Below are 15221 nucleotides of genomic sequence, written 5' to 3'. Positions count from 1 at the left end.
ACAAACTACGCGACGCGTAGACCTATGTTCAGCGTTCAATATGCAGTTGAAATCCCCTACACAGGCTATAATTTGTGAACATGGAAGTGATGCTTTAAACTCAAAAAGAAATTTGCCCTCTCTTGCACAGTATTAGGCGCATAAATGCAAAGCACGCACCATTCGACATTAGAATAGCTGAAGTCACAAAAGACAAGTCGACCAGAAGTGTACGAGAAGTAACCCTCTATGACAAGACCAGGGAGCTTCCTCACGAACAGCACACAACCTGCCGAAGTCCCTAAGGCGTGGCTCACTACCGTATAGTAGTTATACGTGAACCTTTGCACTATGCTCCCGGTTTCCGCCTCGCCGTCTACCTTGGTTTCTTGCACGGCTAAAACGTCGAGGTCGTGGTCCACTAGTAGTCTGTAAACCTGACTGTTTCCTTTTGGCGGCCAGACCTCGAACGTTTAGCGTGCCGAGGCTAAACAACGGGTTGGCAGCCATTACTGATGCAAACCGGAGGGGAGAAGGCCCGGAGCATGGTGCTCACCTTAACGTCTAGATCACTGCTAGACGCCTCCGTTGCCATCCGGTGGCCGTCGCACGAGTTCGTTTTTGGTCGGCTTTGCAGTGGGCCTACGGTCGGCCTACAGGTTCGGCTTAAACTTGAGGGTGGATCGCCTTTCGGAAAGCGTCTTAGCGGGCGGTGGCTCAGGGCCACCGCCAGCCTTTTCGTCGACTTCCTCCTTCGGTTGCAGGAACCTCTTGACCGGTGCCGAGACGCCTTCGACACGGGCGCCAACTGGGGTCGCGTTGTCTTCCTGTGCTTGCGTAGCATCCGTAGCTGGCTGGCGACTTTCATTTTCTTGTAGGGCCATCCTCACGCTCTCGAATGTAGCTGCTGGCTACTAGGGGGAGAGACGTTGCCTCGTCCTCCTTGAGTCGTCTTCGTCGTCCCGCTGGTTTCTGCCGTTACGCTGCCGTTTCCAGTTCCCTTGGCCGCTTCCTCCGCCTCGCTCACGTCCATCATATATTCTGATGTCGACGCCTCGCTCTGCTCCGAGCCCGCGGCTACTGCGTAAGAACGTACACAGTCCGCGTCGTTGTGTCCGAAAAGCCTGCACCGGGAGCAACGGGGAACCTTACATTCTCGACGAACGTGGCCAGAGCCCCGGCAGCGCAGGCACTGCATGGGACGACCAGGGGCTACCACCAGCGCAAGCTCGCCGGCGACACGGATCTGGTGGGGCAGGTCGGCAATTTTCAGCCCAGTTTTCAGCTGCAACAGCACTGCTTGGGTCGTCGAGCCCTTGTCGGAAACGCCATCCACTCGCCAGAGCTCGCGGGTCACTTCCGTCACTTTGCCAAAGGAGGCCAGCATGGTCTTCACGTCTTCGTCATCCACCCCATGGCGAAGCCAGTGGAGACGGAGCTTCGCCTGTTGTTCCTTGGGGTCTATGACCAGGCAGCGACGCCCTTTCACCTGCAGCTCCTTTAGTACCGCCAACTTTTGAGCAGCCGCGGCTGTCTTCATCATTATCGCCCATACATGGTTGATATGGTACGCTCCAAGGGCGACAACGCCAGAGAGCATACCAACAGCTTCAAGCGCGTCCCGGAAATCTTTTACATGGAACGGGCGAACATGAGCGTCGTCGTGTAAAAAAACTGTGTTTAAAACGATGCGTCCTGTAGGTAGCCGAGGCAAAATAACCTGGAAATCCTTCTCTTCCTCCGTCGAAAGCCTCTCCACGGCTAACAGCCGCATAAGCCATTGGAGCTCATGATCTCGTGATCCGTTCAGCTCGGCAGCCGGAAGCAGAATGCTAGACCAACCAGCCAACAACAGTTCACGTTCGCGGCGCGTTTATATCTTCGTCATATCTTCGCGGGCGGCAGAAAAAGAAGAGGACAATGACTACGAATATCCAGTCATTGGTAACTCTCGGCCTGAGAGCGAAAAAAAATAGAGGGCTCGTCCGGGATCTGAACCCGGGACCTCTCGCACCCTAAGCGAAAATCATACCCCTAGACTGCCCTAGACCAATGAGCCGACAACAGTTCACATTCGCGGCGCGTGTACACCTTCGTCATATCTTGACGAGCAGCAGAAAAAGAAGAGGACAACGAGTACGAATATCCAGTCATTGGCAACTCTCGGCCTGAGAGCGAAAAAAAAATAGAGGGCTCGTCCGGGATTTGAACCCGGGACCTCTCGCACCCTAAGCGAGAATCATACCCCTAGACCAACGAGCCGACAACACTTCGCATTTTCGGCGCGTGCACATCTTCGTGATATCTTGACGGGCTGCAGAAAAAGTAGAGGACAACGACTACGAATATCCATTCTACTTTCTGACGCGCTAGCGAACGGACGCAGGATCATGAGCTCCGCTGGAGCGGCGTCTGCGGCACTTGCCGGCCGCGGAAACAGGAGCAGCGTCGAAGACGACAAGGACTATGAGATCGTGCTTTCGTTCGGGGCGTCCACTTTGGGATTCAGCCACAGGGATGCATGCTTCCCTGTCCAAACATTCCTTACAGAATCTAAACGAATGCCCTGCTAAATTCTATTTTTATTACTTTTAAATTAATTATTACTCATTCAAGAGCACCTTCCTGATTACATTTTAACCGGTAATTCCACCCTATTCAATGCTATTCCCATAAATATTAGGAAATTTATGCTCTATATTCTTTTGGTATAATTCACCCATTTCTTGGCCAATCCCCCATCGTGGGTAGGAGCCACACGTGCCACAGGCTAGAACAACAACAACTGGTCGTGTTGTTTTAAACAAGTTGTTTTTCCACGGCGATGTGCGGGTGAGGCCCTGCATGGTCGAAGATTTTCGAGACGTCCTCGCCAACGCTGGTGTGCTCCCCGAGGTCGTGGTGTTGGGAGCGTACCGGATCAATCATGTGTGGGCGGTGACGTTCAACAGCGAGGAAGCCACAAGGAAACTGGCCGCTTTCAAGGAGCTGCAAGTTAAAGGCCGCCGCTGCATTGTTATTGACCCTGAGGACCAGCAGGTTAAACTGCGCCTGCATTGGATGCTCCACGGAGTGCAAGATGAAGACATCCGGACTGCTTTTGCGGCGTTCGGGAACGTAACCGAGGTGACGCGGGAGCGTTGGCGCGTCCAAGGCATGAGAGAGAAGGGCTCAACCACGAGAACCGTGCTGCTCAAGCTCAAGCCGGGAATGAAGGTGGACGACCTGCCCCACCAGGTTCGAGTCGCCGGTGAGTTGTCCCTTGTGGTGGTATCCGGGCGGCCGATGCAGTGCCTGCGCTGCCATGGCACGGGCCATGTTCGCCGCGACTGCAAGGTGCCCAGGTGCTCGAAGTGCAGACGCTACGGACACGCGGACGCTGACTGCGTCCGTACCTACGCGTCCGCTACCGGGCTGGGAAAGACGGACGAGAATCCGGAACTCATGGACGTTGTTGAAGCCGAGGATGCAGCGAGGGGAACGGACGAGGCAGGCAAGCAGACGGGGCCACTCGACTCGTCAGCGTCTACCGGCGGTGACGCCCTCACTGGGGAAGATTCACCGAGCCAACAGCCAACGGACGACTTGCCTAGGTCAAACGAGACAACCGAAAAGGATGGGGAGAAAGCTTCGGAGCCCAAGGTCGTCGAGCCCAAGGGTCCGAGCGAGCTGCAACCGGACAAGAGTGGGGCCCGCACGCCTACCAGCGTCTCCGCTGCGGCGAAGCGTTCCCACGCCCAAACCAGCGCCGACGGTGACCAGACGGCGACGCCTGGAGCCGAGGAGCCCCCGGCAAAGGCGCCTCAAGCCCGGCGGTCTTCTTTTCAGCCGCGCCCTAACGTTCCGGTAGACAAGAGCGCCGGAAATTCGGAGTCCCTAGGACACGCTCATGTTCTTCCGCCGGACCGCACTGGCGGCGATGGCGGCGTCTAACCTTGTGCTAGACGCGAGAGGTAAGCACCATATTGCCAGTCTCTTCCCCTTTTGTTGAAATGGCTCCAGCGTGTCCATTGAAAGTCGTTACTTTAAATGTTCGAGGACTGGCAGGGAAAAGAAAGCAAGGCCAGCTTTACCGGCTTATAACGGAGCACGACATTGACGTGCTAGCCGTGCAGGAGACGAAAGTCGATGGTGAAAAAGAGACCGGCGTTATGGTGCGGCGTTTCACGTCTAGGTTTTCTGCCGTCGTCAGTCATGCGGTGGGCCCACCCGCTGACTGTGTCCTTTTTGTTAAGAAGTTGCCGGGGCTAGAGGTGCATGCAATTTATTCGTGTGTGTCGGGCCGGTGTGTTGTCGTCGATTTTTCGTTCAACAACAACGAGTGGCGTATTGTGTGCTTGTAAGCGCCCAATAAGGTGAATGAAAGGGCTCAGTTTTTTCACCACATTGAAGAGCGTCTATGCAAGGGAAGACAGCTCATAGTAATGGGCAATTTCAATTGTGTCCTCAGTGCGCGGGATAAAACAAGCGTTCGTGGATTTAGAGACAAAAGCACGGAAGTGTTGTCGCGAATTGTAGAGAACTGGGACGTTGAGGATGTGGCAGAGTGCCTCGAAGGAGCGCGTGCTCTGAAGTACGCATGGTTTGAGGGCTCTTGTCACGCACGGCTCGACCGCATTTATGCGTCTGTTGACATCCTTCAGGAATGTAACAGTTACGAAGTAGAGCCAGTGTCGTTTTCTGACCATTGTTTAGTTCAGTGCTGTATAGGAATTCCAAAGCGAGGCAACACTTTCCCATGGGAAACGTGGAAATTAAATAACAAGCTTCTTCAGGATGAACCGTTTAACCGAGCAGTAAGAGAAGAAATAAGGAAAATAGACCCCAGTAAAAACCTTCACGTATGGCAGCAGTGGGAGCCGAGTAAGGAAACCTTAAAAATAAAGGCAATAGTGAGGGCTACCTGTATTCGTTACGCAAAGAAACAAAAAGAGACCGAGTTAAAGACGCTTCTTCATAAACTGCTCAGGCAGGAATCTCTCAGGCACCGGGCAAATGGATAGAAGACATAAGAAAAGTGAAACAACAGTTAGAGCAACTCGAAGAGCAACGCTATCGGGGAGCCCTGGTGAGGGCAAGGGCTGAAGACACAGCTGCAGGTGAAGCGCCTTCGAAACGAGCGCTAGGGTTAGAAAAAGCACGCGCTGACAGGAACCACATCGACGGAATAGAATGGCGCGGGACCTTATCAACAGACACAGACGACATCAAAGCAGCTTTTCATGAGCATTACCAGGCGCTATTCTCGTACCACAAAGTAGACGCTACCACATTTGGGAATGAGTTTTTGCGTGCTATACCCCGACTGGAGGACGAAAGAAAACAAAGATTGGAACTAGAGATAACTGAATCCTGAAGTTGAACAGGCCATAGACAACTTAAACCAAGGAAAATCGCCTGGACCAGACGGCTTTAGCGCCGGTTTTTATAATTTATAAAGAATTTAAGCACGAAATTAGCCCTGTATTGAATGTAATCTTTAACGAAGCTTACAAATGGAACATATTGCCTCCGTCCTATTCCTAAAACTGATGATGCAGCGAAATTAAGGTATGTTACGGCGTATCGTCCCATAGCACTCACCAATATCGAGTACAATATCTTTATGAAGATATTGGCGCGCAGATTACAGTCAGTGATACAGGGCATCGTCGGGCCTCACCAGACATGTGGTATAAAAGGCCGATCTATTGTTGCTAATATTCACAAAGCCCGCAGTGTACTTGAGTGCTGTGATGATAGTAATGGTCGGATTGCCATTTTACAAATTGACCTCGAGAAGGCTTTTGATTGCGTGGCTCATGAATTCTTGTTGGCCGTTTTAGCCAATCTCGGATCTGTAATCTGCGAGGGGGTCGCCCTGGCGTGCCGTAACTGCACGACCAGATTGATCGTGAATAAGAGTTTGGGGGCTCCCATTAGCCTGCAGCGCTCTGTGCGTCAGGGCTGCCCCCTCAGCCCTCTCTTGTTTTGTATCTACATTGAAACCCTGTGCAAGAGATTGATAGAAAACAATAGAATTGCTGGATTTAAGCTACAAGCTGTAGAAGTGAAGCTGCTGGCTTATGCCGATGATGTCGCTGTTTTCGCTGAGGATCAGGTGAGCATAATTGAGGCTGTCAAATGTGTCCGTAAATTTAGCCATGTCACTGGTAGCGGAGTTAACTGGTCGAAGTGCCTAGGTCTCTGGCATGGATCCTGGCCAACGAAGCCAGATCATTTCGCCAACGTGCATTGGGTGACGACCCCGCCAAGTACTTGGGCGTCCCGCTAGATGCTTATAGTGATAGCGAGCAGTACTGGAAAGGGCCGGTCAAGGAGACGCGGGAGAGAGCTGAAAAGTGGAAAGGCACTAGCCTTTCTATTTTTGCCAGAGCCACCGTTTGCAACCTTTTCTTTATTAGCAAGCTTTGGTACGTAATGCAGGTATTGCACTGTTCACGGTCAAATGCTCAGAAGCTACACAGGATTTTCGCCGTCTTTGTCTGGGCGTCAGAATGCGAGCGCTGCAGCCGGACCAACTTGTTCCGGCGGGTAAAAGACGGGGGGCTGGGATTGGGCCACATCTTTGTACGGCAGCTGGTAAACCGCTTCTTGTTCTTTAGGGACGCAACCGGCCCTATCTTGCGCTCGGTATGTCAAATGAGGCTGAGTAGACGGCTGCCAGAGTATGTGGTTTCAACCGAAGAGTTTTCGGGAGGAATTCGAGGTTTTTACAAAGAAGTCGTATCGAGTATCCGATTTCTTTCAGTGCGCTTCTCGAACGATTACCTGTCTGGTGTGAACAAAAACTGTATTGTGCTTTGCGTGATGTTCTTTTTCCAGTGCCATTGTACAGGTCCTCGTACGGTGGAGGTCCAAGCAGCGATGTTTTAAAAAGAGTGAAAAAAATGCAGGTTCCGCCAGGAACAAAAACCTTTTTTTAAATTACACATTGGAACATTACCATTTAAGGAGTTTTTGGAGGGAAAGGGAGTATTTTTACCGAGGGGAAAGCATTGTTTAATTTGTAAGCAGCCAGAGACAACAGATCATGTTTTTTAAACTTTTGGGAAGGCGTGTTCTTCTGGGATGTATTGGAGAGGACACTAAAGAAAGAATTTCCACTGGACCCGTATGGCATCTGTTACTTAAGCATAGATAATGAGGACGAGGTGCCTATTGATCTAATTATGCTCTTGGGCCTCCACTGTATTTGGCGCGCGAGAATGGCGGGATACCATGTTGATAAAGATGCGCGGCCTGCACGGATGTATTTCAGGGAACAGATGCACTGGTTTGTCGCTATCCAATAAGCGGCAGAGGAAACACCCGAGTGGCTCCCAAGAGTAGAGCCGTTGGTGGATTTGCGCGAATTTTGATTAGACTAAGCCAGTACGATACTGGTTGAATACGAGCGCACAGAGCAAATGTATATTGTACTTTGGTTTTCGTTACGGTGATCGTTGTCTCTTGTGAAAAGTTATGTAGCGAAGGTCAGGCAATAAAGAAAAAAAAAAGACTACGAATATCCAGGCATTGGTAAAACTTGGCCCGAGAGCGAAAAAAAATAGAGGGCTCGTCCGGGATTTGAACCCGGGACCTCTCGCACCCTAAGCGAGAATCATACCCCTAGACCAACGAGCCCTTTTTTTTCTTTATTGCCGGTCTTCGACGTACACATACGACATAAACACACATACTTCATAATGGTAAGAGCAATGACCGTCTTGGGCCCTTGCGAATAGTTAAAAACACTTGATTACCGCTAGTTCATCCAATACATGCATCCATTCGGGTGGTTCTGTTCTCGTTTTATAAGCTTCACGCAGACATAGCACGCTTTCAATGAAATTCTCTCTCGCAGGATGAATAACAAGCCTCTCATGACGCTCATCCATTCTTGTTTTCCACAGGCTATGTAAACATATTGCCATAAACATGTCACATGGCATATCTGCGTTCTCAGTTGGCAAGAAGCGGATTCCGTACGGTGTTATCGGTAATTCCTTTTTCAACGTTCTTTGTAGGATGTCCCACAAGAACATTGCATCTGAACAATCATGAAAGATATGCTCAATCGTCTCTGGTTGCCTGCATCTTGAGCAGTTTACAGACCACTGCACAAAGATTCCCCTTTCTCTTAGCCATGGCTTCACTGGGAGCGTTCCACTGTCTAAATGGAAGAAAAAGGTTTTTGCGGATGACCATACGGGCATCCGCTTCACTCGCTTGAGCACATTTCTTCCTCTGGATTCAACGCGGTACATTGAACGATAGACAGGCACTGGCAATGATACATCAAGTAAATCTTTGTACAGTCTTTTCCGTTTAACAGATGCAAGGTAATTCAATGAAAAGCGCGTATGTAGGAAGTCAAAGGCCAATACGACTTCTCGCAGGAAGCCTCCGAGCCTAGGTCCTGTGCTGTAATCGGAGGACACAACGAATTGAGGCAACGCGTTGCTCAAACGTCATTGAAGGACTGTGCACAAGAATGTATCTTTCTGATCACGTAGGAACAAAAATCTCGACACGACTTGTCTTAAAAAGAGATGAACCAACCCTAGGCCTCCACTTTTCACTGTTCTGAACAAATTAGTGCGACTAGAGCGCTCCCATACGCAACACCAAATGAAGATTGCAAACTGCCGGTGTATTCTTTGTATGCCGACTCTTGATGCGCACAATGCTTGTAAAACATACCAAATTTTGGCCACTAAAAACACATTACACACTGTTGCTTTTGTGAATATTGATAGTTCTCTCCCACCCAGCCTTGCCGTTTTCGCCTTAATTTCTTCGACCTCTCCTTGCCAATAATCTTTGGTGTCCTGGTGGTGTTGCAGAGGTACCCCAAGGTACTTGGTAGGCATATTCGTCCACTGCATTTTCGCAAAAAGTGAAGGTGTGTCTTCCCATTGTCCATACCATATCCCAATCGACTTGCCCCAATTAATTGCACTCCCGGTCATCTTACAATACTTTGTCACAACATTAACGGTATTGCGTACACTTTGCTTGTCATCACAAAAAACAGCGACGTCATCCGCGTATGCTAACCATTTTTCCTCACTGTAAGCCACCCTAAAACCCCGGACATGGCTCTCTTTTATTATCTTTAGACACAGTGGCTCTAGATATAGGGCAAACAGTAGAGGCGATAAACCACATCCCTGTCTTACGGAAGACCTGACCGCAATGCTGGGAGAGAGTGCTCTATCAAGGATTACCTTTGTGGAAAAGTCTGCATAGCACATTCTGATCCCTTCTGTGAAGATTGTTCCCACATTCACGTGCTCCAAAACATTGAAAAGAATTGTGTGTGTCACTCTATCGAACGCTTTTTCTAGGTCCAATTGTAACATGGCCACCCTACCAGAAAAGTCGTCACAATGCTCAAGTACTGTTCTTGCTACGTGTACGTTTGTAGTTATTGACCTCCCCTTAATGCCACATGTTTGATGTGGCCCTATCAATCGTGTTATTATACTCTGTAGCCTTCTGCCCAAAACTTTAGTGTATATATTATAGTCTGAGTTAGTTAAGCCGATTGGTCGGTAGGCTCGCACGGATAGGAGTGATGAGGGATCGGTAGTTTTGCGTATCAGGACAATATGACTCGCGAAACGACGGTGGCAGTACCCGCTTTTCATAGGCTTCTGTGATAACGTAATAAAGAGCTGCAGCTATATCTGTTTTGAAAGCTTTATAGAATGATCCACTCAGTCCATCAGGTCCTGGCGTTTTCCCAGGGCTCAGGTCATCTATAGCCTGCTCTATTTCCTTGATGCTTATTGGGATTTCTAATCTATTTCGTTGTTCATCATCTAGACTTGGCAAAAGGTGTAAGAATTCATTTTCGAACCCCTGTTCGCATTGCGTTTCATGTCCTAAGAGTTCGCTGTAATATTCTACAAAGGCAAGTTGGATGGTTTTCTTATCACGTACTATTTCATTACGGTATGTTATCGCATTTATCTCCTTTCGTGTGGCATAACTTTTTTCATCCGAAAAGGAGCGCTTTGTAGGTTGTTATCCGCACCATAGATGCTCTGCGCGTGCGCGAATGATTGCGCCCCGATATTTTTCCTTATCGACAAGTTCCAACTGTGCTTTCGTTCGCTTTATTTCTTTAGCGAAACAACCAGGACGCATGCTTTCCATGCTTAAATAGAAGTTGAGCTCACTTTGTAATTCTATTTCATTTCTTTTTTCTTGGTGGTGTAAAACGCTGGACCTTTCTATGGCTATTAACTTTGTTTCTTGCTTAAAACACTCCCACCTTTCCGTGCAGTCACTGTGAACACCCGATAACAGCTCTTGAATGCTATCTTGAATTTTTTAAATGAATATGTCGTCTTGCAGCAATTTTTCATTGAGTTTCCAAAGACCCCAGTTGAAACTTGACGGCTTCTTTGGACCAAGGGAAAAACGGACCAAACTGTGGTCGCTAAAATAAACATGTTTGACTTCATAATCACTGCACAATGGCAACGCTTCCCCAGAAACATAGACACGATCCAGTCTGGCATGGCTGTCCCCTTGAAAATGAGTGAACCGAGGTGTATCATTATTGGCTAAAACGTCGCCTATACCTCTAAATTATGTTCTTCAACGAGTGCTGCCAAGAGAAGCGCACTGCCTTCGAGACCAGACAGATTACGGGCTCTGTCTTCCACTTTGCAGACACAGTTGAAGTCTCCCATCATGACCATGGTTCTCTCACACTTCAAGTGACCCCATTCCACGCTTTCAAAAAAAAAAAAAACCCTGCGCTCGGCTGTTCTATTCGGCGCGTAAACACAGATAACGCGAAACTTGAGATTGCAAAACATAAAATCGCACATTATAATACGCCCGGTATCATCACTAAATACATTTTCCACATTTATACCAATATTATTGCATAGAAAGAGCGCACAGCCCCCTGCTCTACCAACAGCATGAGAAACGCACACATAATATCTAGACATGAACGTTTGGACTAGGCGTCCGGTCCCTTCCTCAGTTTCAATCTTTGTCTCTTGTACAGCAATAATGTCCAGATTATTTTCGATGAACAGGCGATTAAGCTGGTACTGCTTCTTCTTTGCCGGAAGTCCCCGCACGTTAATCGTGCCTACGCGTAAGGGTGTTTCAATGCGTATCGCCATTTCTACGGGAAAGAGATCAAGGCCGATAGATACCAATACATTTGCAGCTCTCGTCAGTGACGAAGGATCACTCACATTACCGTGGCGAGTCTGCGTTCAGCCTGCATTGTTGACTGGTCATCCATCGGCAGATCAGAAGTAGCAGCATTTCCCCCCCTCCCGACCTCCCCCCCCCCCCCCCCCGGCACGAGCAAGAACACGCGAACGTACGACCTGTTAAGTCCGCTGTGCCGCCGCCGCCTTTCTGTCCGGCGGTATGGTTGGCGTTGGTCTAACGGTTGGCCTCCGACCAGTTGCTGTCTTCACAGGTGGTTCACTCGCACTTTGAGTGCTCGCCTTCTGCTCTTCGCCGGTACTTCCTTCGTGGGTTCTTTTGGCCGCTACCGCTGCTTTGCTGGTTTCCGTAGTGTCCATTACGCTTGAATCGTCCTCACTCGTTGCTACGGAGGGTTTCTTTCTTGTGCTTGCGTCATTACTTGTTTCAGCGTCCTTAGCTGATGTAGTCTTGCCAGATGTCGGTATGGCTTCACTCGCAACCTGCTCTACATCTCGTTTCGTAGAATTTGTGGCTGGGTCTTTCTTTGAAAGTGGCGCCAGAGATGGTCTCGACGCACCGGCACTTTCCTCTGCGTCGACTTCGTCCATGAGGCGCTCGTTGACGACTTCCTCACTTCTCGGTGGCCCCGCAACGTTTGCATACGTGCGCACGCACTGACTTTCTTCGTGGCCGAAGCGTCGACACACAGAGCAACGTGGCACGCGGCACTCGCGCCTGATGGGCCCCGTACGGTTGCATCGAAGACACAGTGGAGCACGACCTGGCACGACCACTAGCGCCATCATGCCTGCTACTCGTAGCTGATGCGGTAGATCGTCAAGTGTCACGCCTGGCTTCAGCTTGAGGGTCACCGTACGCATAGACGACCCCTTGTCCGTGATGCCTGGTACACGCCATTGCTCTTTCTGGACGTCGTTAACTTTCCCGTATGGAGCAAACGCCGCGTGTACGTCTTCGTCGTGCACATTGTGCAGCAACCAGTGGAGTTTAACCCGGACATACCGGTTGTGTGGATCCACAACCAAACATCGTCGTTCCTTGACTTGAACTTCCGTATACTTCAGCATTTTCTTTGTCGCCTCTGCACTCTCGAACGTCACCGCCCAGACGTGGTTCATCTGGAAAGCCCCCAAGGCGACCACCTCGGGGAGCAATTTCAGATGAGCCAGCGTGTCGCGAAAATCTTCGACACGGAATGGTCTCGCTTTCACGTCGCCGTGAAGAAAAACTGTGTTTAAAGCACACGAACCTGCAGGCAGTGGCGGCAAAACAACATGGTATTCCGGTTCAACGGACGCAGGCATCCTGTTTCCGCGGCTTGGCATAGCCGCAAACACCGCCCCTACGGAGCGCGACATTCGACGTCCGTACTGAACGGTAGCCGGAAGTAGAATGCCTAGACCAACGAGCCGACAACATTTCACGTTCGCGGCGCGTGTACACCTTCGTCATATCTTGACGAGCAGCTGAAAAAGAAGAGGACAACGACTATGAATATCCAGTCATTGGTAACTCTAGGCCTGAGAGCGAAAAAAAATAGAGCGCTCGCCCGGGAGTTGAACCCGGGACCTCTCGCACCCTAAGCGAGAATCATACCCCTAGACCAAGGAGCCGACAACGGTCCACGTTCGCGGCGCGCGTACACCTTCGTCATATTTTCACGAGCAGCAGAAAAAGAAGAGGACAACGACTATGGATATCCAGTCATTGGTAACTCTCGGCCTGAGAGCGAAAAAAATAGAGGGCTCGTCCGGGATTTGAACTCAGGACCTCTCGCACCCTAAGCGAGAATCATACCCCTAGACCAACGAGCCGACAACGGTTCGCGTTCGCGGCGCGTGTACACCTTCGTCATATCTTGACGAGCAGCAGAAAAAGAAGAGGACAACGACTATGGATATCCAGTCATTGGTAACTCTCGGCCTGAGAGCGAAAAAAAATAGCGGGCTCGTCCGGGATTTGAACCCGGGACCTCTCGCACCCTAAGCGAGAATCATACCCCTAGACCAACGAGCCGACAACATTTCACGTTCGCGGCGCGGGTACACCTTCGTCATATCTCGACGAGCTGCAGAAAAAGAAGAGGACAACGAATATGAATATCGAGTCATTGGTAACTACCGGCCTGAGAGCGAAAAAAAAAATAGAGGGCTCGCCCGGGATTTGAACCCGGGACCTCTCGCACCCTAAGCGAGAATCATACCCCTAGACCAACTAGCCGACAACGGTCCACGTTCGCGGCGCGCGTACACCTTCGTCATATCTTGACGAGCAGCAGAAAAAGAAGAGGACAACGACTATGGATATCCAGTCATTGGTAACTCTCGGCCTGAGAGCGAAAAAAATAGAGGGCTCGTCCGGGATTTGAACCCGGGACCTGTCGCGCCCTAAGCGAGAATCATACCCCTAGACCAACGAGCCTTTTTTTTTTCTTTATTGCCAGTAATTAGCGGTACATCAGAAGGACAACATAAGGAACATATATACACAGACAGATGAACTTCTCAGCAATTAAGAAAAATTAATAAGTAAAAGCCGACTGTTATATGTGAGCTGGCGTTGTTTAACATTCTTTAAGATTAGCCAGGGGTTCTATCCTGGCCATCCAAGGCGGAGGACACTCTTGTGTAGCAAGCACATCAAGAAAACGTGTTATTTGTTCTCGAAAGAAAACACGGGCTGGTCTTGCATCGGGATCGCAGTAGAAGCCAGCCATGCGGGCTCGCCATATACAGTAGAGGCCAGTTAACATTATCTGATCGAAAGGTGTTCCGTCCTCGTCATCTATCGGTAGATACCTTATGCCATGTGGATCAAGAGGAAATTCTTTCTTTATTGTTCGCTGTAGAACATCCCAAAAGAAAACTCCCGCCCAACAATGTAAAAAAACAAGGTCTATTGTTTCTGGTTATTTGCATATGAAGCAATGTGAGCCCCATGGCATGTAAAAGCCCCTTTCTTCTAAAAACGTTGCAACTGATAGTGTTCGTGTGTGTAGTTTGAAAAAGAAAGTTTTCATACCAGGCGGTACCTGCATTTTTTTAAAACGTTTCAAAACATTCTGGCATGGGCCTCGACTGTATATAGTTTGGTACCGAGGTGGGGGAAAAAGGCTGTCCAATAGATCATTGCGCAGCCTTTTTCTTGTGACCGTAAAGAAATATTCTTTGGAAAACCGTACAGAAAGGAAACGAACACTCAGCACAATTTCCTTATAGAAACCGAACACTGCCCCCGGTACACTTCCAGAGCTTATAATAAACTCTGGTAACAAATGCGCAAGTCTAACCTTGCAAACCGATTGAAGAAATGGATTATCATTGTTCCTGAAGAAAAAGAACCGTCCGACTAATTGCCTCACAAACAGGTGGGCCAGCCCTAGCCCTCCATCTTTCACCCGTCTGAACAGATCGTTGCGCTGCATCTCTCCCATCCAAAACCCCACACAAACACGGCAAAAACTCTGTGGAATTTCTGTACATTGGCTATGTTACAAAAAATGAATTGCATAACGTACCATAGCTTAGCTACGAAAAACAAGTTGCACACAGTAGCCCTTGCAAATACTGAAAGGTTCTTGGCTTTCCACGCCTCAGCCTTCTCTTTAACCCTTTTAAGCTCGCACTGCCAGTATTCGTCGCTCTGTTTATAAGCTTCAAGTGGTACACCCAGGTATTTTGATGGCGTTGTCGACCACGTGACATTCGCAAAGATAGCGGGGGTCTTAGGCCACTCCCCATGCCCAATACCGGGGCACTTTCTCCAGTTTACTCTGCTTCCAGTTATTTTGCCAAAATTTTAAAGAACATTTATCGTTTGCAAAACGCTCTCCTTGTCGTTGTAACACACGGCTACGTCATCAGCATAGGCTAGAAGTTTAACTTCTGATGCTTGCATTGTAAACCCATGAATACATTTGTTCTTAATCACTGCCAAACACAGAGTCTCTAGATAAATACAGAACAGGAGTGGGCTGGCTGGGCAGCCCTGAAGCACGGAACGTTGAATGCAGATGGGGGCCCCCAGTGACTTGTTAATTATAAGCTTAG

The 15221-nt window shown here is 49.3% G+C and overlaps 5 non-coding genes across 5 annotated transcripts; all 5 read right to left on the bottom strand.

The window, feature by feature from the left end:
* Positions 1-2169: 2169 nt before the first annotated feature.
* On the bottom strand, positions 2170-2241 carry TRNAP-AGG (transfer RNA proline (anticodon AGG)). The gene has a single exon. It is a non-coding gene; the product is annotated as a tRNA-Pro (tRNA).
* Positions 2242-7533: 5292 nt separating this feature from the next.
* Positions 7534-7605, bottom strand: TRNAP-AGG (transfer RNA proline (anticodon AGG)). The gene has a single exon. It is a non-coding gene; the product is annotated as a tRNA-Pro (tRNA).
* A 5309-nt stretch (positions 7606-12914) lies between these two features.
* Positions 12915-12986, bottom strand: TRNAP-AGG (transfer RNA proline (anticodon AGG)). The gene has a single exon. It is a non-coding gene; the product is annotated as a tRNA-Pro (tRNA).
* Positions 12987-13116: 130 nt separating this feature from the next.
* On the bottom strand, positions 13117-13188 carry TRNAP-AGG (transfer RNA proline (anticodon AGG)). The gene has a single exon. It is a non-coding gene; the product is annotated as a tRNA-Pro (tRNA).
* Positions 13189-13521: 333 nt separating this feature from the next.
* On the bottom strand, positions 13522-13593 carry TRNAP-AGG (transfer RNA proline (anticodon AGG)). Its single transcript has one exon. It is a non-coding gene; the product is annotated as a tRNA-Pro (tRNA).
* Between the last annotated feature and the right edge of the window lie 1628 nt (positions 13594-15221).

This window comes from Dermacentor variabilis, chromosome 1, assembly GCF_050947875.1.
Source record: "Dermacentor variabilis isolate Ectoservices chromosome 1, ASM5094787v1, whole genome shotgun sequence".
In the NCBI taxonomy this organism is placed as follows: domain Eukaryota; kingdom Metazoa; phylum Arthropoda; class Arachnida; order Ixodida; family Ixodidae; genus Dermacentor; species Dermacentor variabilis.
The sequence above is the reverse complement of the archived record's forward strand: the minus strand, read 5'-3'. Positions and strand labels throughout refer to the sequence as shown.